Below are 25,008 nucleotides of genomic sequence, written 5' to 3'. Positions count from 1 at the left end.
CCCAGGCTTCTCTCGCCAGTTCCTGGAACCAGGTTGCAGTTTTCTCCATATCCTGGAGAGTTTGTATAGGAGGCTGAGCATCTTCTCTCTCTCCAGGTGGTCCTCAGGGTGGTGAAGGAAGGACAGTGTAGTCTCACACCAGCTGCTCCCTTGTGCATATTCAGTTCAGCACTCTGGCTACCGCACTGTTGGTTTGTTGTGGAGAAAACATTTGGGAGCAATTCCGACTGCCTGCTGAGTGGTGTCTTCTCCATGTCCAGAGTGCTCGTCTGTAGGACAAGTGGGCGTCTCTCATTTCCTATAGATCAGCAGGTCTGTGAGCTGATCTTGCAGCTCCCCCAGCTCCTGCAGTGCCTGCTCAGAACTGTCTGGATCTTGCACCAGGTGCTGGAGGAGGTTGAGCGGTTGGGACGCTCGGAATTCCTGCGGCAAGATAATCTCCGCAGGCACGTCCTCATTTCCTATGAGGAAATGGTTCAGGCGTTTTTCCTCCACACAGCAGCGCAGGTAGCGCAAGATGTCATCCATCCGCTGAAGGAAATAGCTCACATGCCAGCCTTCCAGAGGGATGGCAGTCAGGAGGTGCATCAGCACTGTCCTCAGTTGGTAGGGAGAAAAAGTGTGGCCCGCCAGGATGTGGGCACCCACTTGCACATAACTGAGGCTGTTGAAAGTGTTTCCCTGGTCATGGGTGGCTATGTGCTGGAAAAACTTTTCCTCAGCCACCGCACAACTCTGTGGCCAGATTGTGCTGGGGGTAAAAGCAGCCTCTGTCTCCTGGCTGCTCAGAAAGATGTCCGTATTTTCTTGCTGGACGCCAAACACAATCTCAACGACGACGGCTGTTTTGTGGATGTCTGTCAGATGAATCCTGCAGGAGCGCCTGGAGAATGCCACATTCATACTGCATGTTGCTGCCTCAGGCATGTATTTCCAGGCATTTGCGATCAGCACCCGGAACCATCGGGCAGTCTTCTCCGCGTCTAGGTAGGCGTCCTTGCAGAAGTCACACAGTAGGCTGGGGTGCTGATTTCCCAGCTCTTCCTTGGAGGTGTGGAGGAAGCACCGCATACCCATCTCCTGCTCCCTCCCGCACGTGCATTCCAGATCTACACGGATGCGGGAGTTCCTTGCTGGCAGCTCCCCTGCGGCACCCAGATCGAGGTGGAAAACGTGCCCACGGGGGGCCGACAGGGGCACAAGCAGGCGGAAGATGGGTTCGTTCTCAGGGGGACACGAGCCTACATAGGCACTGCCCACCCCGATGGGGAGCTCTGGCACCGGAAAGAAAGTATCTGACACGAAATACCGGCATAATTCGATGAGGCGACCAAAGAGGAGGAGTATCTGCTCACAGTTATCTCGATGAATTTGGTCTGGCCAGAGCACATCAGCACGGAGAAGATTACTCCCCTCCTCTTCCGCTTTCTCCTGCTGCACCTCCGGTTCCTGTTTCTCCTCCTGCTGCTCCTGCTTACTGATGGAGCTCTCCTCATCACTGATGTCATCAGTTCTCTGGATCTTTTTATAGATCTTCCACATGAACCAGAGAAAAAGGAAGAGAATGCAAAGAACACTGCAAACCTTCCAGTAAGGCAACACAGAGAAGAGCAAGGCTTGAATATCCACCCTGCTCTTCTTCAGGTTGCTCTCTTCTAATTGCGGAAGCAAAAGCGGAAGCTTTTCCATCCGCTTTCGCAGAAACACCTCACGCATGCGTTCAAGAAGGCTGCAAACCTTCCCGTAAGGCAACACAGAGGACAAGGCTCGAATGCCTATCCAGCTCTGCCCCAGGTTCTCTACGTGCTGCCACTGAAGTGTCATCTGCTCTTGCAGAAACACCTCACGCTCACGCATGCGTTCAAGCGTTTCCACGTCCAACTCATCACCAACGAAAGCCACTCTCTGCGCCAACAAGGCGAAGAAAAACGCCAAAGCCATGATCTGGAAGAGATGAGAGAGGGGAGGTCAGTGAGAGGGGCTGGGTGGGAGCTCGAGCACGGCTGGGGGAGCGGGTCCAGGAGCCACAGCCCCTGGGCTCAGGTAGGAGCGGGGCCGAGGGAGCTGGGAGGCAGCGGGGGCTGAGGCCAGCGCTGCCGCCGACTGCCCAGAGAGCCGCTCACAGGCTCCCCTGAGCGCTCGCTGCCGGCACTGCAGGCTCCCAAACCCCTCGCGGGCCGCAGGTCCCGCCCGGCCCAGCACAGCCTTTCCCCTGCTGCTGCACTCACCGCTGGCCCAGGCCAAAGTGGAGCAGCGCTGCCCGCTGCTGGCCTCGATGCCAGCCCCGCATTGTGACGCGCTGTGCCGTCACAGACGCCCCATCCCCACCCTTCGGCCCCACCCTTCGGCCCCCCTCAGCTGCCCCGGGCCTCCATGGCCGCGGCATCGGCCCTGTTCTGAGGCACGTGGCCGGACTGGGTTTCCTTGGTTTCCCTCGGGTTTTACTGCAGAGAAAGCAGCTGGCTTCATATATTGTACTACTCTAAGGGGCGATTACAGATTAAACACGTCTTGTTCTTAACCTGATTTGTTTGGTTGCATTTGCTTCAGTTTCTTCAGTTTTTGTTGATGCAATATTCTTTTTATTATTTTCCGCAGATGTAGCTCTTCTAAGCCTGTTCTTTAACAGCATGCCTCCAAATTCTGGGTAATTCCAAAATAATAATAATAATAATAATAATAATAATAAAACACAAAAAAAACCCCTAATTCTTCTTCTTTTCTCACTCAGTTCTTCACAAAATTGATACCCATATTAAAAAATGGTTTACCAAATAGTTAAACTGCCTTACATTTCACCTGTAAGCAATGACTAAGCAAAGCATTTTCTCACAGTAGGTTATATTCTTCTTTAAAACAATGGTTAAGAATTAGACTCTTTTGAAATCAGTGAGAACGTCTCGTTTCATCAGCGTGCAAAGGTTTCTCGTGAATATTTGACTGCATTCAGGCAAATAACTTTCAACAGAGAGTGTAAATGCCAGGTTAAATGTGGCGTGTTTCTGCAGTTTTTCAGGAAACAGGACAAGGAATCAAAATAAGAATTTCTGCCATATTTCAACAGCTTGCATGATTGTAAGGATTTAATTATTCATTACTCAAAAGGACTACAGAGATAATGAGGTTCACTTACACAGTCTGGAAAAGATAACCCTGCAGGTGTCATGCAAGTTCCTGTCTACTGTAGTAACCATTTTCCGTGACATTATCACACAGCGAAGGGACTTAAGTAAGTAAAAAATAAGTAATAATATTTAACTGCTGTTGTGAGCACACTGATACATCTGTTACATTGATGATGTGGGCATAAAATGTAACTAATCCTTATCTGCTGAAGGGGCATTTAATAGATGGGATGCATTGGCAAATACAAATAAAGAGATGTGGCTGTAGTGCTATCAAATATGCGTTACCCTTAAAGTTCTTTCATTTTTGATGTTCATGTTTCCATTGTTAATTATGCAAGAAAATAATGTATTCTGTTAACACTTCCATTCATCTTTAATGAGTTACTAAGAAAGATTCCAATCCTGTAATTAGCTAGGGGAAATGAACTCCAGAACTCTCAAATTAAACACTTTAAATCGTTTCCAAAAATACCGTACCCTATAAATACTTTTTATTCTTGCTTCTAGCCTCTTCTTTTTCTTTTGTTTTTAACACAGTCTCATTATTTGCCTCCAAACTCTTCAGTCTGCTGTATTGCATAGTGGGCTCTGGTTGCTCCATTTGAGGTTCATGTTCAGCACACACTGGTGGGAGCAGGATCATAGGAACTGGAAAAGAGGGTATAACCATATGTGCCAGTTTGCAGTTAACAGTATAAAATACAGCAAAAGGGTGAACTGTGTCATGGTACAATCAATCTTCCCTGCATCATCTTCTCTCTGTACCTTGAATAATACCCAGCAGAGGTCAGGGCTTTGAGTGATGTGATATTTTAATGGTCCATATGAGATATCCACATTCTACAGAATCCATCTTTCAATTGTGCTTTTGTGTGTGTGCATATATTTAGGTGTCTGTATATAAAATGTGTACGTAAGTGTCTATTTGAATACAAAAATGTTTTAAGTAATTGTGATTTCAAGGAGGCCTTTTCAAATGCAAGCTGGCATGAAATGTGTCACATTGTCTTCACAATACTGTAAGTTTAAAACAAGGGGGCAGAAATGTAAGTATTCCACTTGTTGTTAATTTCATTATGACTGACAGTAGCTCTGTGATACCTGAGCAGTGTTAGGCTGAAAGTGCAGAGGAGAGTTGACGGAATGCATGACTGCTGCACACAATAAAGTTAGTAGGCAGTCAAAACGAGATAAAAGGAAGAGAATATGGAAGGAATCAAAAGAAAAGCCAGGAAAGCCTCCTATTTTATTTTGTTGGCCCGTGATGTCAGAGGTGGATTTTGGTGGTATGGCAGTAGAGGTTGAATCCCATTTCATCACATTGTTGCCGTGTGACAGATGGCAGCAGAGAGGCAGTCTATCAGAATGGCTGCTCTGGGAGGACTAAGGGGAGTTCACAACCTCAAAGGTACTTTGTGGCATAAAGGCAATCCTCAAAAAGCTTTACTGTCAGAATGAGCTTGACACTGACTTTATGCCATTTCCTTTCTGGTCCGTAGGGATTTATGAGCAGGCTGTGTAAGCCATAGGTTTCAAAGGTGAGGAAAAATGTTGTGTGCAGTTTCAGCATCCTCACATTTTATAAAAAAACCCAAACAAACAAACAACAGAGAGAGAAGAAAGAGATATTAGTTCAAATTTACCTAATCCTCTACCACGTTTTTACCTAACTATAAGCATTATGGAAAATCAACTCATTTTCATTCAAAGTGAGAAAATCCACATTTTTAGTAACTTCCTATAGAATTGCAATTATCCAACAAACTGCTGTGACTGGCAGATTGTTTGGAATGAGGCAAACTTTCCTAGGGAAATAAAGTAAAATAGAAGGAAATCTAGTGGTAAAGAGGTGATTTCACTTCCTGGCATTTTGCCCAGACTGACCATTGAAGAGTCTTGAAGCATTTGCGAGAAAACGCGCAAGGAACACGAGCTTGTGAGAATAAATTCAAGAGAGAGCAGCTGTGAGATGGAGAGGCAGCAGATGCTTGTCTACACAAGCAGTTAATTCAGAGTGAAAAAAATAAAAGGAAGGAAGAATATTCTGATCCTAGTGAATTAATTGTTGTCGTGGAGGTTATAGGAGGTAAACGTGCCTTTTTTAGAAATACCTATTGCCATTCGTTTTCTGAGACTGGACAGTCTAAAAAGGGTTTAGTTCACTTTACATGCATTTTCCCAATTTCCCTTTATAAATAATTCCTTGTCTTGAAGTATTTCTTTCTCCAGAAGTCTAATGCTTTAAATGTTCCTCACTGCTTGCAGACTTGAAATTATTTGTGTGCTGTTGAAGAGGGAGAAAATTTCAGAGTATCTTTCTACATGGCACTCAGGCTTTTTCCTTTCCCATTTATCATGGGAAAAATATAAACATTGCCCTTCTTTGTACTTGCAGTTTTAATGTGTGCAGGGGTACCTATTCTTGCTGTCTTAAGTGGCTCAGTATTCATAAAACTGTACCTAAGACCTTGAAATGTTACATGACATAAAAACATAAGGAAGTTATTGTTATACTCTAGAGGGAGTGCATTTTGATAAGAGGTAGGCTTGGAAGGATCAAAATTAGCATTTTCATATGGATTTCCCATGCTCCATGTTGGAGAGCAGTCGGAACTGGCACGCTAGTCCTTGTCTAGATAAAGCAGGAAAATTCAAATCACACTTTAAGTGAAGTAGTGCTCTCTTGCTAGAATTGGCTTATGATCTAAGTGATGGATGTGTCACACCTGCATTTCTGTCATGCTAAGCTTAAAATCCTAGCAACGCTGACAGTCTTTCACAAATTAGATGAACGAAATAAACATCTTTGTTATGACACAGGAGAATGTTGTTTTTCAAAAAAAAAAAAAAAATCTTAAAAGTTAAGGTCTGTAAATGCTAAGCATCAAAGACCATCAGCTTGTGTGAAGAATAAAACAAGTTTCTGCTTCACAAACCCATTTCAGAACACACAGTCACGTATTCCAGGCATCAACAACTATATACCTAATAAAGTAGAATTGACCTTGTTGTTTTCATCCACATGCACATTTTCTTGTTACTGTAACATTATTTTTGTGTTCTGATTGTGCCACAGGCTCCAGTTTCCTTTTATTTTCACAGGCCCTTGTTATTATTTCTATTAGATTACATCATATAATATCTGCAAAGATAGCCAACAGGTTGCTTAGAGAGCCTAGAGATGTTGCTTAGAGTGCTGTAGATGCCCCATCCCTGGAGGTGCTCAAGGTCAAGCTGGATGTGGCAGCCTGATCTGGTGGGGGGCAGTTTTGCCCATGGCAGAGTTTAGGTTTGGGTGGTCTTTAAGATCCCTTCCAAACAAAGACAGTCCATGACTCTAGGATTCTATTCTGTTAACATGTTAGGGCTGCAGACAACATCTCCAACAGAGCTATGCAAACTAGTTCCCACCTGAGTTCATAGCTGATAGATATGGTTGCTTGTATTGTGTGCAAAAGCAGAAGTGTTCAGATCCAACTGCAGACCCAGACCTTTCTACTTATGTCTGAACATGTGTGATTACTTGTCCCCTAATGTTCTGGGCATCCTAGAAACAATATGTGATCTATTCTTTTGATAAAATAAAGCATTAACTATTGTTTAGTTGTGGGGAAAAAAAATAACAAACCACAATTAAAATCCATATAATCCTCTTTTATCCAACTTGTGTGAATAAAGAGTGGCCTCACTTCCTGGTTTTGTTTAGAGTGATGCCAGCCACAGGCTGCCCTTGAAGATTGTTCATGTGAACAGAATTTCTGTACACAGAGGAACTGTCATCACTGCTGTGCTGGTTTCAGACCTCAACCATTGTACACTTTTTGTAGTTTTCAGTCATGCAAAAGCACAGTCGGTGTTTTAGTTGGTTTTTCAGCTGTCCTAAGGCTGGGGAGAAGCAACTATACACAGGTGTTCATTTTAGGCAGTGATGATCAATACAGGCAGGCCGAAATCCCTGGGTTCATTCGTATTCAGAGGTGTTTTTGAGGTAGGGCAAGCAGTAACATCAAGTGTGACATGCCATTACTTTAGCTGCCTGATACTCAGGTCAACAGTCTGTTATCCAGCTGTACCACTTGCTTTAATATTAGCGGAGTAGAAAAAGTCAAGAAGAGGTTAGAAAAAATTGAATATTAATAAATAATAAAAGAATGCTGCAAGTGTTTGACCTATCCCTTGCTGAGGTGATATCGATCTGAAATGGAAGAGAAATGTTAAACTCTTCCCCACCCAGAGGTCTAGAAACGATTCTGATGTCTGTCAGTAAAAGATAAGGATCAAACCAATAATATATTAGCAGATCCGACAGGGAATAAGGCATAAACAACTCAAGAACAATAGTTACTGTGTGCCATCCAGAAATCCAGAAATAAAATGTGATTATTTGACAGAGCACATCCTGTTTATTCCTGCTGCTTCAGTGCATGCCAAAGAGCCTTGTTCTGTTGGAGAGGAAAGGCACCAGGAGACTGTAGAAGGCTGAGGTTACAGTGGAATTGCATCAATGTTCTCACATGGAGGGGTGGAAGAAAGGCTGAAGGCAATGGATTTGCTCTGTACAGACTTGCCGTCCTTTGTAGTTTCTGATTATGAAGTGTCCATCCTTCATATTCTACTGTAAGAGAACTTAATGGGATCCACAGAGGATTTTAGGCATCAGTCTAATATTTCCAGCTAAAGAATGGATCTTCAGAACCGATATTGTGCTGTTATTTAGCTGTCTGTGTACTCTACGTTTTTCCCCATTAGATTCCCCATGTACACATTAACATGAAAGGTAAGAGTTGTCCTGCCAATATTATTCATATCCTCTGATCTCAGGTGAATCAAACATCTGAACACAGTGCTGCATGAATTCTTGTGCAAAATACAGTGAGTAGAAGAACAGACAAGGAAAATCTCATAGCCTGAAGGTTATGGCATTTTTCACGATGAAGCAGAATTACTTCTCTGCAGTGATTATTCCGTATTTCAAATCCAGTGGAAAAATTTTGTCAGAAGAGACTGAAATTGAAACCCACCTAAGATTTCCTGATCATATCCTAAACCATGGGATTTTTGCTTCATATCCCTTCTGCTCTGCAATCTGACAGAGGAAGGATTTGAATGTATACCTCTGACATTCAAGTAAGCACATTAATCACCGGGCTGTCTTTTTTTTTTTCCCTTTCTTTCTTTTTTTTTAAGATAGGCTGACTACTTATCACTTTTCTGATGTATTGGAAGTGCACAAGTGGGGATTTGCACTCAACAAACCTCCTTTCCTTCCTTCTTCCCTGACAGAAAAGGATTAAGCACGTCTCCATCCCCAGCTGAGTTAGGCACACGGTACATTTGACAGATTGCTCCTTTGAAGTCAATGCTAAATTGAGGTCTGTCTGCAATATTCAGATTGCTTTACAAAGGAAAGAACTCCTACAAAAATACATCCAGAGAAACAGTGCTTTTTGCTAAAATGCTCTGTGTTAGCCTCTTGCACATTGGGATCAGGATAGCAGTGTTTGCTGCAATAAAACCGGTGAAAATCAACCACTTTTAAATGTATTAGTTTTAGCCTTAGCTGCTCTTTGTGCCAGTCTGTGAAAAAGGGATTAATTCTCAAAGACTTACATTTCAATCTTAATAAAATGTAGGAGAATGAATGTACCTAATCTCAGCTAAAATCTCACCATTGTATTCTAATAAAAATGCTGAAGTAATAATGATTTCAAGTCATTGCTTGCAACTGGTAACATTTCCAGAGGAAACAGGAAGGTGGCTGGGCTGGTATTTTTACTGTTAGACAATTCTTTGGTGGGAGACAGACAAGGGAGACGGTCATGAGAGATAAATCCTCCAGCTCCTATTCTCTCTGCCAACATGACCGTATTAGTTACTACAGAGAGAATTTATCATTTTCTTCTGCCACTGTAAAGATTAGCTTACTGGTTTAGTTATAATGAGTCACACAACATAGGCTATATATATATATACACACATATATATATATGATATTATATATATATAAGGGGAATATCCTATATTTACAGGAAAAGTCTGGAAAAGCCAGTGGTTTCTCCCAGGAAAATAAGTAAAACAGGATTAAGGAATGTTAGAATAATTAAAATTACTTTCAATTACTTTCTCTAGATCAGGCAAATGTTCATGAAAAATCCTTCCTTGAAGAGCAGGTTTTAGATAGCCCTCCAGCTTTAGACTTTACATTTAAATTTATATGGTCACATGTATAACTGCATGTATATATGCAATGCCAGTTCAAAGATGCGCTTGAATACACTCATTGCTTATAGGCTTTATTTATAGCAACTGGACATGGGTACTATGAAGCCTTTCTTATTCCCAAAGGCACTGAAATGCTTCTTGTCACCATTAAGGTTCTCCCTAATTTATTTCTGTGTGTGTGACAAATGACCTCCTGAATATAAATGTAAGACTGGTTGCCGTAATTCTCACAGGGCCTGTAAAGGGACAGGAAAATAAATGAGTTTGTAAGTCCTTCTTGTGCTTTTGGCATTCTAGGGGCTCACTCAGTCCATAATATGTTACCACAGCTTCATGGCATCTTCATATGTCACTTCCCACCTTAAGGAGAGTACCCTAAAATGTATGACCAGGACAAATAAAGGCAATTCCCCTACTGTACCCAAATTTTTTAGCATGGTTCACAAACAAATCTGAGATGGGTACAAATGTGCCTGGCACAGGCTGCTTGCTCCTATGACTCCTCTGCTAGGCACAGGAGGTAGAAGTGCTGAGCTGTGCTTTTATCAAGCTCCAATATGCAATGCCTAACAAACTCAGCTAGTCAGTAACATTTGAGTAAAACTCAGTTGTTCCTGTGCTGGCAGAACCGGAGTACTGAGTGATCAGGTGTGGGTCAAATGGCTTCATTTTCATGCCTGAGTGGAGAACAACAACTACTTCAGAGCTGTCTTCCACCTCTACTCTCTATGGTGCCATATTTTCTAAGATGACCTGTTTGACGCCAACTTGTACTCCACAGCATGTTTTATAGATTATCCTTCATGCACATAAATGATAGCTCCCCTGCCTGAATTCATGAGGTCTCCCTGCATAGAATGTGTCCCACTGAAAACAACTCTCTGTACATGAATATCAGGGAAAGGGGCTTAGTGAGCAGGAATTGTGGCAAAACATGAAAGACACGCTGGAAAGCTGAACTAACACGGTCTGCCCAAGTGCATGTGCATAAGAACAGCTGTATAAATATATGTATGTGGAGAAAAGTCTTTACTCCCATTGGAGGAATTCTACTACAAGAAACAGAAAGGCTAGAATACCATCCAAAGCACAGCAGAAAGCATAAATTAATAGTTTCTGGAGAAAGCACTAAAATGGAAATGTCAAAATTATTTTTCTTAAAAGGGAAAAAAACAAAAAACAAAACAGGATTTCTGTTTCAAAAGAATGCATTTTTAAAAAGGTCTATTTTAATGTGTTTTTTTTCTTGTTACTACCAACAGCAGAAGTGAAAAGTGGCTATTATAGAGTGATGAAGAAGTAGGTTACTGCAATTACTGGGCAATTAGTGCTCCTGCACATCCAACACAGCTTGATTCCTTCTCTTAAGATAAAAAGATTTGATATAGTGTTTTAGTGTAACAGGGAACTTTCTCATTATCTTTAGATTGTAAACAGATGAGATTATAAATAGATGCAAATTATAAGAAGCTTTAAAAAAAAACAACAACTATACACAGTCTGGTGAGAGGCTGCTTGTCAATGGATTCTGGGCCAGTTTGGCCCCGTTCAGTGACTAGTAGGGCAGGGGGTACCCATGGACCCATGCTCTGAGGGAGAAGGGGTGGGGAGGGGGAAAGGGGAAAAGGCAGGGAGGTTTGCCTCAAAAAAAACCAGCAGCAACAAGCTAAGGGAGGAAAACTATTTTACTAAATATGATAGCAGAATGCAAGATAACAAAATATAGTATAATAGAATTGGAATTGAAGCTAATAAATCAAATAAAATGAGAGAGAGTGTCCAAAACCAAAGGACCTACTCTAATGTTGAACATGAGAGGGCAAGGGAGCACATACCACAGGGGCAAGCACTAAAAGAAGGGATGTCTCATGACTTGTGGACAGTTTTATCTTTCCCTCTAAATGGAAAATGGAAATGGAACAGTGAAAATCTTCTGGGAGATGTTGTTCTTTTTCTCTTCTGAGAACCAGGTACCCAGAAATATTGAAAATCCGTGGAACTGGAGTACTAACTCTTTAACTCCCAGTGCACTACATGATGTTATGATGTAGAATACCGATAACAAAAAATCATAAAACCATGATACAGTGTACTGATGGTAGGATGTGACTTTCCTCTGCTTCTTTCCTGTAATGCAGTAATTTTTAAGTTGAATAGCCTCTGGATGTCATGCTCATGTCTAGGCAGTCTAGACTAATTCTCATTTCTGCAGTCATCATACTGATAAAGGCCTTGTTGACCGTGGGGCAGCGTGCACTGTAGTTACTAGTGATGTACAAGTTCTGTGGAAGAAGTGAGCAGCTAATATTTCCAGCATTATCTGCCTGCCACATACCTTCAAAAGACAAGCATTAAAACAAAAAAATAAAAAGGAGATAGACAAAAGCTGAATTTATTACCTTGATTTTATTGGTTTCTGGCAGCATTGAAAGGTGAATCAAGCATGAACAAAGATTCATTACATAAGCTGTTTATGTTTGTTTGCAGTGCTCATGAATACAAAATTAGAACACTAAGCAGCTGTTGCCTTCTTGAGCTCCAGCAGTTCTGTAACATGACCACTGCCATGGGCAGCCTGCTTCATACCCACCACCCTCTGGGGAAGAACCTTTCTGTGATATCCAATCTGACCCTTCCCTGATGCAGCTCCGTGCCATTCCCTAGATTCTGTAACTGCCACAGTCACAGTGAGTGAGGTCTGCACTTGCCCCTCTGCTCCCTTTGTGAGGAAGCCATAGGCTGCAATTTGTCATTGAATTTTTAATTTGAAAGGACTTTTTAAAAAATCATGAAGAAGGCTGTGAATAATTTATTACTGTTGATAAAACTTGTTGATAATTTGGAAGAAAATCTCTAAGTAAGGAAGGATCCTGTAATTCTTATTTTGCTTCTGAATTAAGCTATAGAATACTACAGGGTAGTTCAAAACCAAAAATTAAAAAATAATTGTTTCAGGAATACCACTTTGGCCAAGTGTTGGGTTCTGCATTTTGGTCACAACAAGCCCAGTCTTGAGGAGGAGTGGCTGGAGAGCTACCTGATGGAAAGGGACCTTGCTGTACTGATGGACAGTCAGCTGAATATGAGCCAGCAGTGTGCCCAGGTGGCCAAGAAGGCCAACGGCATCCTGGCTTGTATCAGGAATGTTGTGTTGAGCAGGACTAGGGAAGTCATCCTGCCCCTGTACTCGGCATTGGTGAGGCCTCACCTCGAGTACTGTATCCAGTTTTGGGCACCTCATTACAGAAGAGACATTGAGGTGCTGGAGCAGGCCCAAAGAAGGGCAACAAGGCTTGTGAAGGGCTTGGAGAATATGCCCTATGAGGAGAGACTGGAGGAACTGGTTCTGTTTAGTCTGAGGAAGAGGAGGCTGAGGGAAGATCTTATTGCTCTCTTCCAGTATTTGAAAGATGTTTACAGCGAGAGCAGGGTTAGTCTGTTCTCACTGGTGACAGGTGACAGGATGAGGGGAAATGGCCTCAAGTAGCACCAGGGGAGGTTTAGGTTGGATATCAGGAAAAACTTCTTTACAGAAAGGGTTGTTAAGCGCTTCAAGAGGCTCCCCAGGGAGGCGGTTGAGTCACCAACCCTGGATGTGTTTGAAAAACATTTGGATTAGGTGCTTAAGGACATGATTTAGCAGAGGGTTGTTAGTTAGAGTAGTATGTCTGGGTCATGGTTGGACTCGGTGATCTTTAAGGTCTTTTCCAACCTGAGTGATTCTACAATTCTATGAAAGATGCTTAAAAGCAAATGTTGTGGTGGCACCCAAAAACAGACATCTGGGAGTGTGCAGTTAGAAACTGCCTGGGAGGTGTCTGACAAGTAGATCAGAAATCCTTTTCAGCAAGACTTTGTGAGCTGTCCTTTGAATCCAGGGTTCTTCTGAAGGTACCTAATAGGGTTTGGGAAAACAAAAATCAATCAATCGATGAAAATTAATTTGATTACACAACTAAAATAGTGCTTGGTGATGCTTTAGAAGCAGTTTCCTCAATTTTTCAAAGTCTTTCAAAGAAGTGAAATGAAGGAAAATACTGCTTTTTAATGCTAAATTTCAAAAGGAAATATCAAAGAGAGAGAGTCGCTTCTGTTGCCTTAATAGAGATGCGTTCATAATAATACAGAACTCTGAATGTCAAGCTTAAGTGCCTCAAATACCGACACTGAGGGATTTCTCCAGAGATCATATGCAGTTATATTAACTAAAAAGAGTAAAATACTGTTTCTGGAAGATGTGGAATTTCTTCATCTCCCTTTGAACTCCGTGAGAAAGATAAAGGTTTCCAGAGTGATAGAAATTAGAAAGGTATTGGATAATGGCGTTCATCATTTTACTTCCTAAAATTCAGTCTCCTTTGGGTTTCCTTTTGTCTCTCATCATTTCTAGGTTAAAGCTTAGGGAAAGGGTAGAATATTAAAATGCCATCCAATTTATAATTGGTTTGTAAAGTCAATTCACAGATGACCTTGAAAAAGAATTAATCCAGCAAGCTTATAAAATAGGATGACCCAGTCATTCTGATTAACATCGGAGCAGGTGATGGAACAGTGATGGGATGGGGGTGAAATAAGTCAGAGGAGATGAAAGCATCCAATATGTTGAAGTATTTCTTTAGAAACTTCCTCTCCTTTCATCCTGACAAAAATCTACAATTTTCAATCAACGGTATGAATCATAGAATCATAGAATTACTTAGGTTGGTAAAGACCTCAAAGATCATCAAGTCCAACCACAGCCTAACCATAGTACCCTAACTCTAACAACCCTCTGCTAAATCTATTACAAACTGAGCATCTAGTCAATGTCACACTACCTGTGAGGCAGACATTTTAAAATTCTGTCACAAAATTATTAGTTGGATAAACTAATTCAGATCTTGAATGTTCAACAATTGGGTTTCTATTTTTACTACTGTGTGTCTAATTTTATTTTCTTGTCTTTTAAAGCAAAAGTTGTAAAGTCCATTGAGACAGGGAGAAGATTCCCTGCCTGAGTAGCAACAAGCAGTGGGAAGGTGCTGAGTGATTTATTTATTTATTTATTTATTTGCCACCATTCATATTTTCTCACTATCCAGAATTTAAAAGTTTAATTGGATGAGAAGGGGACAGAAAAATTTGGAACCAGCTTTATAGGACAAAATGGAGTTCAGAGACTGCAAGATGCTCAAGTGTCTTTTATGATAGTGTAGATGCCTGATTGCATTGGTAAGCCTTAGCAGATGCTTTAAAAATCTTATATTGGGTGACATTCTAAGTAAAATTTTGAAATATACAGGAAAAACATCAGCTACAAGAAATGGTTGTTCTGTGCTTTCATGTATTTGCCATAAGAATTGAGAAGGGAAGCACCTCAAACTCCAAGTCCTGCAGTTCTTTACAAGGAGTTCCAAAAGGAAACAGCTGAAAGGCAAGAAGGTAAATATGTCTGAACCTTTAAAAGTTGTAAAAGAAGGGAAGCACCTTCTAATTTCCCCTACTGAAATGTACCTTCAGCACTAAAATCTATGTTTTTTTGTATCAGAGGTAAACTATGCAGTACTTTCTAACAATAAAATAAATAAACTCATGGCAGTAGACTTGCATTTTGTTTTAAATAAAAATTACACTAAAGGTGCAATTTCTTCCAGCAGATTAGAGGAGTGATGAGTGACTGCCATGTTGCTCAGTGTGTACCTGTCTTCCTGAGGAAATACGTAGAATTCAAACAGAATAGACAACTGCCTTGCATAAGTTAAAACTGCATCAGATCAGAAATAGTACACCCACACTGGTGAATGTTAACCTATTTTTAATTCTTCAAAGACAGATGAAGTCTATAAAGAGGCAGTAAGAAGGGCGAAACACAATAGAGCTGTGGCTGTAGGTGATGGCACCTCCACCAAGCAAGCAGGTGTCTATCTGACAGAGCTGCAAGTATGTCCATATTGGTGTCTCTGGGCACCAGATTTTGGTCCTGAAATGCTGTCACATTCACTTAAACTGTTTATCTAAACACTGCCTCTAATTAACAGGAATCTTTGTAAAGTTTAAAGTGACAGAGCCAAATAGATCAGTGTTGTAATTCTGTGTGATTTTCTCATTTGTCTCATTAATGTCTATTTAATTACAACTGTGCTTATGATCATTACCAAATTTTACTTCAGCTTGGCTCTCTGCAGTTTTGTTGATCCTTCATATAGACCAAATATGAAAACATATTGTTTAACATTAGATTTGACAATACTTTGTTTTTGGTAGCTGATAAATAAATGAATAATTCTGTCTTTAGATTTTGCAGTAACTGCAGTTTTTCTACATTTTTAGCAAAATTATTAATTCTATTCTTTGACAGTGAGCCATTTTATTTTGCTCTGTGTCAGTTGATGGTATTTTCATTTGATTTAGGAAGTGTACAAAATTGGACAATTTTTTTCAAAACAGCATTTCTTAACCAAATGGATAAGGAAAATGTTACTAACTCACCATTCTCTATTCTTCAAAATCAATATCACACCAATAATCTATAATTCTGAAGAACCCAAGCCATTTTGTTTTTCTGCTTTTCTTGTTTGTCATATGAATCATCCATCATTTAATATAGGGACAGATTCATCACAGACTTTACACTTATTTGATTATAAATGACATCTCATCCCCTAAATAGTTTTTGTTTGTTAGTTGTTTGTTTTGGGTTGTTTTTTTAAGAAAAAAAATAATTTGGGAACACAAAGACTGCTACAGTGGTTCATCTAGTTCAATATCCTGTTTGCAACCACAGCCAGTGCTGAATGCTTCAAAGAGGCAAAGAAAGACCCTTGAATTGAACACCGATGAATCTACTGTATAGATTTCTGCCTGGAGACATCAATACAAGGGAAGTTAATGTCCTCAGGCATTATTGCCTTCAAAAATAGAGTTTAATTTTCTCCTTAGACATTTAGACTATCCCAGAACAATTTAACACAACTTTTACATAACATCCTACCTCACAAAGATGCTGGGGATCACAAGGAGTAGGGGACAACAAAACAGTTACAGCTATTTCTAAGTTCTTACTCATACTAGAAGAAGCAACAGAAAAAGTGAGACTAGGATTTAACTGTGTAATTGCTTGCAGCATTAATAATTTTTGCTAAACTCCAGTTCATCATGCTCTAGTGATACAGCTGCAGGATAAAGCTCTGCGTCATCCCACTGGTATATTTTCCTTTCTTCTCACGCTTGACAAGCTTAGAAACAAGCATTAATGCAGAATTTCAAAAGAATCAGTTTAGCTGTTCTGAGGTATCAGACATGAAAAAAAAAAAAAAAAAGCAAACCAGCTGGAGATGTTTAAAGAAAAATTGCTGAAGTTTAAGAGTTGCTACTCTCGGGAGAGCTTAAAAATCAGCATGTGCAACTGAAGCTCACAGAAAGGTTTGTGATGGTCTGGTCAGATCAGGAAAACACAGCAATTTCTATTCCATGTGCCATTATTGTATACAGGAAATTGGTTATTTGATTGTTTGACCTAGAGAGTGATCCTGAGCCTGCACTGTCAGTGTCTTTACTAGCTTATAGTCACAGGAAACCTGTTCCAGTTCACTCTGACATACACGTTCATTCTGAGTCACTGATAGTTTACTCATAGAGCAACAGTGCTAAGGAGAATAGAATTGTGTCAGAAATTAGGAAATATAGGTTATTAATGTATAACTATGATGTTACCACATATAAATTACCATTTTAGACTTCATTAGTCCTTTCTCTTTCAGAATCTGGACTTCAGCCATTGTTTAGATTTTAGCCCGTTTCACCCACAAGCACAGCAGGATCCCATTGGGTTTATGTAGCTATCAAGCTCGGTCTCAGTCTCAGACTGCTGCACGCTGCATCCCCTTGTGCACAAACTTCTTCTCTTTGGTTCTGAAATATGGTTGGGCGCTACTACAAACTCAGTGTGCTGCTTAGAGATGCTTTGCCAAGGCTTGCATGTAATTTTTCCTTCATTGTTTCTGGTGTCACTGAATATTTCACCCCAGTTCCTTAATTTCTTAGTTGCGGATAAGCCTCTTGGTGAACAAAAAGATGTATAACCACCAAGGGGACTGATCTCACAAGGTAAAGAATGCTCTCATTTCTCAATAAGTCATGACTCTGACAAATTCTGAGATACTGCTAGAGATTAATAGACAGCTCTGTGTTACTCAGTAGGCAGCACTGGATATGCTGCTATCTGAAATCTAAAAAGTTTATGGAGCAGCAGCAGTACCTCACATACCCCTCATGGAGGCTTTCATTTTCTTGGTAGGGGTCACTGCCCTTAACCTTCTCCTGAAATCCAGCTCCCGAGAGAGAGTTCCTTTTCAGCTCTTATTTGAAATCACTATTTCAGTATTTTACTGAATAAATGTTTAATGTAATGCACAAATTTAGGAGTCAGTTTCCTGTGCAATGCATTTTCTGACAAACTTCAGAACGCCGAGTCCTGTGTCTTTACCCAACTCTTGGGCATTGTCTTTCTTGACCTTTGAGTACTGCAGGGAAGGTAAGCCTGCTTCAGCTGGTGAAATATTTTCTTACTTTTTGCTTAAATGGTAGCCTGAAGGCAATTTGCTTAAATGGTAGCTGTGCTTCTCTAGCCAAATAAATACGATGGTGTGTATCCTCTTGAGAGGGAGAAAAACCCTCCAGTTTCTTATCCCCTGGCTGACGCTGACAGGAGTACAGGGACCCTGGTGGCACTGTTTTAGACTGAAGCAGAATCATCACATTTTTGAAGTGCATCTCCCAGACCAAGTTCTTGAAATGAGATAAGCAAAGCCTCTGTTATATTTTAGCTTCCTACAAAGATCTTAATGACCATAATTTATACTAAAATAGAGTGAGATCACAACAGGGTGTGTAAATGTTCAAGTTTTCGCTCCAATAGTTCTGAAGTACTTCTTGTGGGGTGTCCAGATTCAGTCCTGTTTAGGATGATTAGTAAAGTACCTGAGTGCTTGCACTGAGTCTTTTCAAATGGGTTGTTAACACTTGCTCACTTGATAGATTTTCTTAAAATAAAAGTATGAGAACACTGCTACTCTTGTTTGCGCTGACAAAAAGTCAGAGATCATATTACTTTAAATGTTCATTCTATGGAACAAGCAATTATGAGAATCCTTTCATTTTTGCTATGTAGGTACAAACAATTAACATTGCTTTGCAATTACAATTTCAGATTCCTTTGTTATACTTCGCTGTATTAATAACCACAAGAACATCTAGAAAAGCACTCATTGTTCAAAGCACTCGCTTAATTTCAGGAGAACTGAATGCTCACTTACTCTGTGATTGAACTACATATAGATCTAAGGTAAAATTAACAAGGGAGAAGCACAGTGTTTACAACCTGACACTTTGCAAGACTGAGCGCATCCTCCTCTCTACTGATTTTATGCTCAAGATATCTCAAAAACAACATAAGGAATAAAGCCATCTTGGCTTTTTTTCCACCTTTTGCACAAAATATCTGTGCAGTCTTGTGCAGATCACCAAAACTCAACCTAATGATACACAAAACAATGTTGGCACAGGTTGGGCAAAGAGACTTTTGCAGGATTAAGGACTAAAAGCAGGCTTCCAAGCTAGCAGCCAATGAAAATCTTCTTTGCACACAACTGGCAAATTGATGACTCCAATCCAGAGAGGCCTGGAGCCAGAGTCTGACCTCCCAGTAATTTCCTCCCACCCCTCAAATTATTGTAATCATGCCGGTAGGAATGGAAAGTGGGAGAAGCCAAAGAACAAAACATTAAACTTTCAAACACACACAGAATGTGTTTGTCTGGAAGTGTAAATACTAATAACATCAGTACTTGATCTACTAGGATCCTACAGATCTGAACAATGTGGCTACAGAATCGAGAGTATCAGCTAGCAATATGTCCCACCACTTCCATTTTCTGAATACAAATGAATATTTCCAGTACTGTTGTTATTTCAAATCTCTTTTCAGTTTCAGGTATTACTTTTCCAAGCTCAGATATATTCTTAATTAAAACTCAGTAAAGAAAGCTCGAAGGGCAGCCTATGACAAAGACTCAGAACAAATTAGAAAGGCTTCAGTAATTTAACGCTGACTTTTTTTTTCCACTAGGTTTAGTGCAAGGGACTGATCAGCTGTTACAGACAGAAAAGTGTAGATTAAACATTTAAGTCTTAAAAACTGAATATCTCACAGCTTTGTATCAGAATTAACTCAGCTTTACAGACCTTAACTTCAGCTAAGTTAGATTTGAAGTTAGTCACCCTAGTGGACTAGTCCCTGTTCCTGACAGAATTTTACCAGATGCCTTGTAAGCTACAAGATACTACAGGATACTACATGTTACGTTTTAACATTTAAAGTACCAGCAGTCAGGGACCAAACTCTTGGGGTGTTGAGCACTCCTGCTGCTGAACCTGGCTGGCAGTTAGAGCTGCTCAGCACTTACCAACTTAGGGTCAGCAGCTGCCACTGCCTTCAAGGACAGTAGCTTTAAATGGCTATTGAAACATGTAAAGGTCCCCATCCTTTGTGTCTCCATGCAATTACAATGCAGTACTTTTCGCGCATGAGTGGGTCAGTTGTGATTTTTCTCAGCCTTGGTTTTGACTGCCCTTGAAAACTTGCCAATAAAGAATTAAAAATGAAAAAGTTCTTGACAAGAGTACAGTGATAAATGGGAGGAGAAGGTGGGTAGAGTATTTATGTTTAAGGGGAAAATAAGTGTTTATTTATGTTTAGGGGTAAAATAAGAGCTACCTTCTTGATGAATAGGTTAACAATTATGGATTTAATTCATCCATAGTTTCAGAAATCATACTGCAGAAAAGTCTGCAATGATGATTTAAGATGTCAACAGTGATAAGATATGAATCTTGACAAAGTATATAAATAAAAGGTAAATTTCTTACTTGATGGCTTCCTCTTTCCAGTTAGTATGTGAGATATGATCTTCGTCACATACAGGTGGAGGAATGGGGATTTTCTCAGAGACTTTGTTCCTACCAGAATCTCCTTGCCATGTAACACCAGCATTCTACTTAAAGGGTCCTAATGCTGTATGTAAATGCTAAGTTAAGGATATAGTCAAGGCTGGTGTAAAAATATCTCCTTGCAGTTCCAAACAAAAACCCACCAACAACAACAATAACAACCACAAAACACACAGAAACACCCAAAGCACCAAAAACCAAAGCAAAACAAAAACAAAAAACAAAAAACAAAAACAAAAAAGAACAAGCAATGAGATCAACAAAAAACAGCAAGGAAACAAGACACAATAATGACTACTTTGAGTCTTCCTGGAATCTTGAACAGGTATTCAATTAGATATGTAGAATCCTTAGAGTTGGAAGAGACCTTTAAAGGTCATTTAGTCCAACTCCCCAGTAATGAACAGGGTCACCCACAGCTAGCTCAGGTTGTCTAGGGCCTGATCCAGCCTCACCTTAAAATAATCCAGGAATGGAGCATCCACCCAATTTCTGGGCAACCTGTTCCAGTGCCTCACCACCCTCACTGTAAAAGACTTTTTCCTTATATCCAACCTCAATCTACCTTCCTTTAGCTTGAAGCCATTTCCCTTGTTCTGTCACCACAGACCCTACTACAGAGTCTTCCCCCTTTTTTTTCTGTGGCTTCCCTTTAGATATTGAAAGGCTGCTCTCAGGTTACCTCAGAGCCTTCTCTTCTTGGGGTTGAACAGCCCCAGCTCTTTCAGCCTGTCCTTGTACGAGCAGTGCTCCATCCCTTGGATCATTTCTGTGGATGCAGTAGTCCAAGTGAGGCCTCACCAGTGCAGAGTAGAGGGACAGGATCATCTCCCTCAACCCGCTGGCCACACTTCTTTTGATGCAAGGTGCGCCTTTTGATTACTTAAAACTTTTTTATTTTTTAAACTTTGTTTATCCTTCCTTTTACCTCCAAAAGTTGAGACACCACAACTGATTTCTTGCTCCAGAAGTTCCTTGCAATCCCCCAGCCATATGCCAGCTCCCCTCCCATTTCTAGACTCCATTGCAGAAAGCTGCTAGGTGGTATAAATAAGATATGATGCTCCTGCTGGGTTTCCTTATGTTCAGCTTCCCCACTTTTTGAAGGAAGGACAAACTTCAATAAATCTGTCTCTACCAGGACTAAGACCAATCTTGAACTTTTTCTTCAATCAGAGCAATTGCAGGGTATCTCTCTTCCTCTTATGCAGTGTTCATTGTGCTAATAGGAGCTTAACTACCTCAGCATTTCTGCCAGATGTCACAGGAATTAGGTGGTGGGTTCAGAAATTACTGGCAGAGTTGTTTGCCTATGTTGCTTACAGAAATTAGCTGTGGTTAATTAGGCTACTAATGTAGCAAGTGAGGTTCCTTCTATGCAGATTTTTTCTATCTCAGCTGTTGAGTTGGTCACACATCTTTATTGTGATAGAGCAATATCATATTCTTCATTTTCTAATGGTCTGCTGGTGCAAGTGAATTGGTCTGGTTTGCGTGTAATATACTACCAACACATCTGATATGAAGGATGTTTCTTATACCTGACAACTGTACCTCTAAGTCTAGAAGCCACTTCAGCAGTAAGAAAAAGGGGTTGGGTTTTTCATACCACACTGTGGTCTGAGCTGTCCTGCATTATCATGTTGCATTACCTGCCCAAAACTGATGTTAGCCAGATATGTACATAGATACATATGTGGTGCAGCTTGATATATAAAAAGCCACTGTTTTCTGAGGTACCCAGCTTGTGGTACTCAAAATGCCTACTTGTCTTAGGAAGAGTAAGAAGCTACTGCATCTGTACTACTGCTAAGCATATCCATGATACCTCTGGTCCTTATGCGCTGACTGGCAATGTATAATATTCCCAGAGAGATGTGTAAATCCCTTACAACTTCTATATTGAGAACACATAGAAATGATCATTTCCTGTGATCACAGGAATCCAAAAAAGAAACAAGACACAGATACAAGTACTCTGTACAGATGCAGATAAAAAGCAAATTCCATACCCTCGAGACTCAGAAAGACAAGGAGTACACTATATCTTTAAAAAGAACCAGTGCTTCATAGTAATTAAATAAGAACTTTCGGAAGACAATCTACTGTTCTCCACTTACATAAGGTTAATTTTTCATGGCCTCTTGATCACACAAAATAACTATTCAACACTGAGATTTATCTTTGGAAATCATTTATTTACCCTCTGGTTTCCTTCAATGCTATTACAGTGTCCAATTTAAATCTTATTTAATCTACTTCAATTCTGGAAGGCTGATTAACAAATATTAAATATAAATATGTTGAGTAGGCATTGAGAAGTGGCAATAGCTATGGAAGGGAGGGTAATGTAACAGTCTTTCTAATCTGTTGTGTATGTCACCATAAATGATTATATTTTCCCTCTCACACTGTGTCCAGCAACTGATTTTCTATAACTAACCCCTGACTTCTCCTTCAACAACTTGGAGCTCCCTATCATGTGCTTGCAGCACTGTCTCTTCTCTCCCCTGTGACCTATTGTGTCAGACCTTGTCCATCATAGGTTTGCCCTCAGGCAGTCTACTGAGACAAGCTGTATTCGTGTGATACTCACCTGCTGCCCTTGAGCTGAGATTTTTCTCAAGTGACTTGATATACTGGCTGTAGCCTCAAGCTCATAAACCAGTGTGATGTTGCCTCATCAGACATAATACCACCTGAAAAGTTTTTATGCTAGGCACCAGCAGTGAAAATAGGCCATGGTGGGGAAAAAAACTGCTGTATTCATCTTTGTTTTCTTCTCTGCCTAACGTTTTTTGACACTTGGTTGAAAAAAAAAGTTGCAAACGTGAAAGTCTGCTTAACTAGACAGTATAACCACATCATCACTTTATGTCCCTGAGAGCTCCAGGGATAATGTCAGCAACAGAAAGTGTTGACAGAGCAAGGTATGCTGCTGTGGCAAAAAAAAAAAAAAAAAAAAAAAAAAAAAGCCAAGAAAGATAGAAAAGGCAAAGTTTATTTCATTTTCCAAATCAGCAATGTGAATGAGGATAATGTTCTCTTGAGATAGAAGTGGAGAATAAATTACTAGCTAATAGAACATATTTATCCAGGAAGATGTATTTAGATATGCTCAAAAACAGTAGAAAATATTTATGTGAATGAGCTGTGATTAGATAAAGCATGCTCTCCTAAAGTCCAGGGTAGCAATCCTACTTTTTGCTTTGCTTCCTCCACTCAGGATCTCGAACACCACCATCTCATGGTCACTACATCCCAAGCTGCCCCCGACCTTTACTTCCTTAACAAGTCCTTCCTTATTGGTGAGAATAAGGTCCAGCAACGCCCCACCCCGCGTCGGTTCCTCGACCACCTGCATCAGGAAGTTATCTTCAATGCACTGCAAGAATTGTCTGGACTGCGCATATCTGGCCATGGTGGTCGTCCAGCAAATATCTGGATAATTGAAATCAACCATAAGTACCAGTGCCTGGGAGCGTGCCGCTACTTCCAGTTGCTTATGGAAGGCCTCATCAACCTCCTCCTACTGATCAGAGGGCCTGTAGTACAGGCCCAATTTATTTACAGCACCGCAGATAGGCTGAAACACACTCGTCTCAGAGATCCCTCTCTTGAGTCAAGAAGTCAAGAGTGGACAAAGATTGAGATTTAAAGTAGACCTGAACAGGCTTAGAAGAGCTACATCTGTGGAAAATAATAAAAAGAATATTGCATCAACAAAAACTGAAGAAACTGAAGCAAATGCAACCAAACAAATCAGGTTAAGAACAAGACGTGTTTAATCTGTAATCGCCCCTTAGAGTAGTACAATATATGAAGCCAGCTGCTTTCTTTGCAGTAAAACCCGAGGGAAACAAAGGAAACCCAGTCCGGCCACGTGCCTCAGAACAGGGCCGATGCCGCGGCCATGGAGGCCCGGGGCAGCTGAGGGGGGCCGAAGGGTGGGGCCGAAGGGTGGGGATGGGGCGTCTGTGACGGCACAGCGCGTCACAATGCGGGGCTGGCATCGAGGCCAGCAGCGGGCAGCGCTGCTCCACTTTGGCCTGGGCCAGCGGTGAGTGCAGCAGCAGGGGAAAGGCTGTGCTGGGCCGGGCGCGACCTGCGGCCCGCGAGGGGTTTGGGAGCCTGCAGTGCCGGCAGCGAGCGCTCAGGGGAGCCTGTGAGCGGCTCTCTGGGCAGTCAGCGGCAGCGCTGGCCTCAGCCCCCGCTGCCTCCCAGCTCCCTCGGCCCCGCTCCTACCTGAGCCCAGGGGCTGTGGCTCCTGGACCCGCTCCCCCAGCCGTGCTCGAGCTCCCACCCAGGCCCTCTCACTGACCTCCCCTCTCTCATCTCTTCCAGATCATGGCTTTGGCGTTTTTCTTCGCCTTGTTGGCGCAGAGAGTGGCTTTCGTTGGTGATGAGTTGGACGTGGAAACGCTTGAACGCATGCGTGAGCGTGAGGTGTTTCTGCAAGAGCAGATGACACTTCAGTGGCAGCACGTAGAGAACCTGGGGCAGAGCTGGATAGGCATTCGAGCCTTGTCCTCTGTGTTGCCTTACGGGAAGGTTTGCAGCCTTCTTGAACGCATGCGTGAGGTGTTTCTGCGAAAGCGGATGGAAAAGCTTCCGCTTTTGCTTCCGCAATTAGAAGAGAGCAACCTGAAGAAGAGCAGGGTGGATATTCAAG

At 41.3% G+C, this 25,008-nt stretch overlaps 1 long non-coding RNA gene across 1 annotated transcript in view; it reads left to right on the top strand.

The window, feature by feature from the left end:
• Positions 1–24,231, top strand: part of LOC146760760 (uncharacterized) — a 119,623-nt gene extending 95,392 nt beyond the window's left edge. The window contains exon 3 of the long non-coding RNA XR_014946689.1: positions 23,563–24,231. This is a non-coding gene — a long non-coding RNA (uncharacterized LOC146760760). The remainder of the gene's footprint in view (positions 1–23,562) is intronic.
• Positions 24,232–25,008: the final 777 nt, after the last annotated feature.

Source organism: Coturnix japonica, chromosome 5 (genome assembly GCF_054131305.1).
Source record: "Coturnix japonica strain WE chromosome 5, WE-NBRP24, whole genome shotgun sequence".
NCBI classification, from domain to species: domain Eukaryota; kingdom Metazoa; phylum Chordata; class Aves; order Galliformes; family Phasianidae; genus Coturnix; species Coturnix japonica.
The sequence above is the reverse complement of the archived record's forward strand: the minus strand, read 5'-3'. Positions and strand labels throughout refer to the sequence as shown.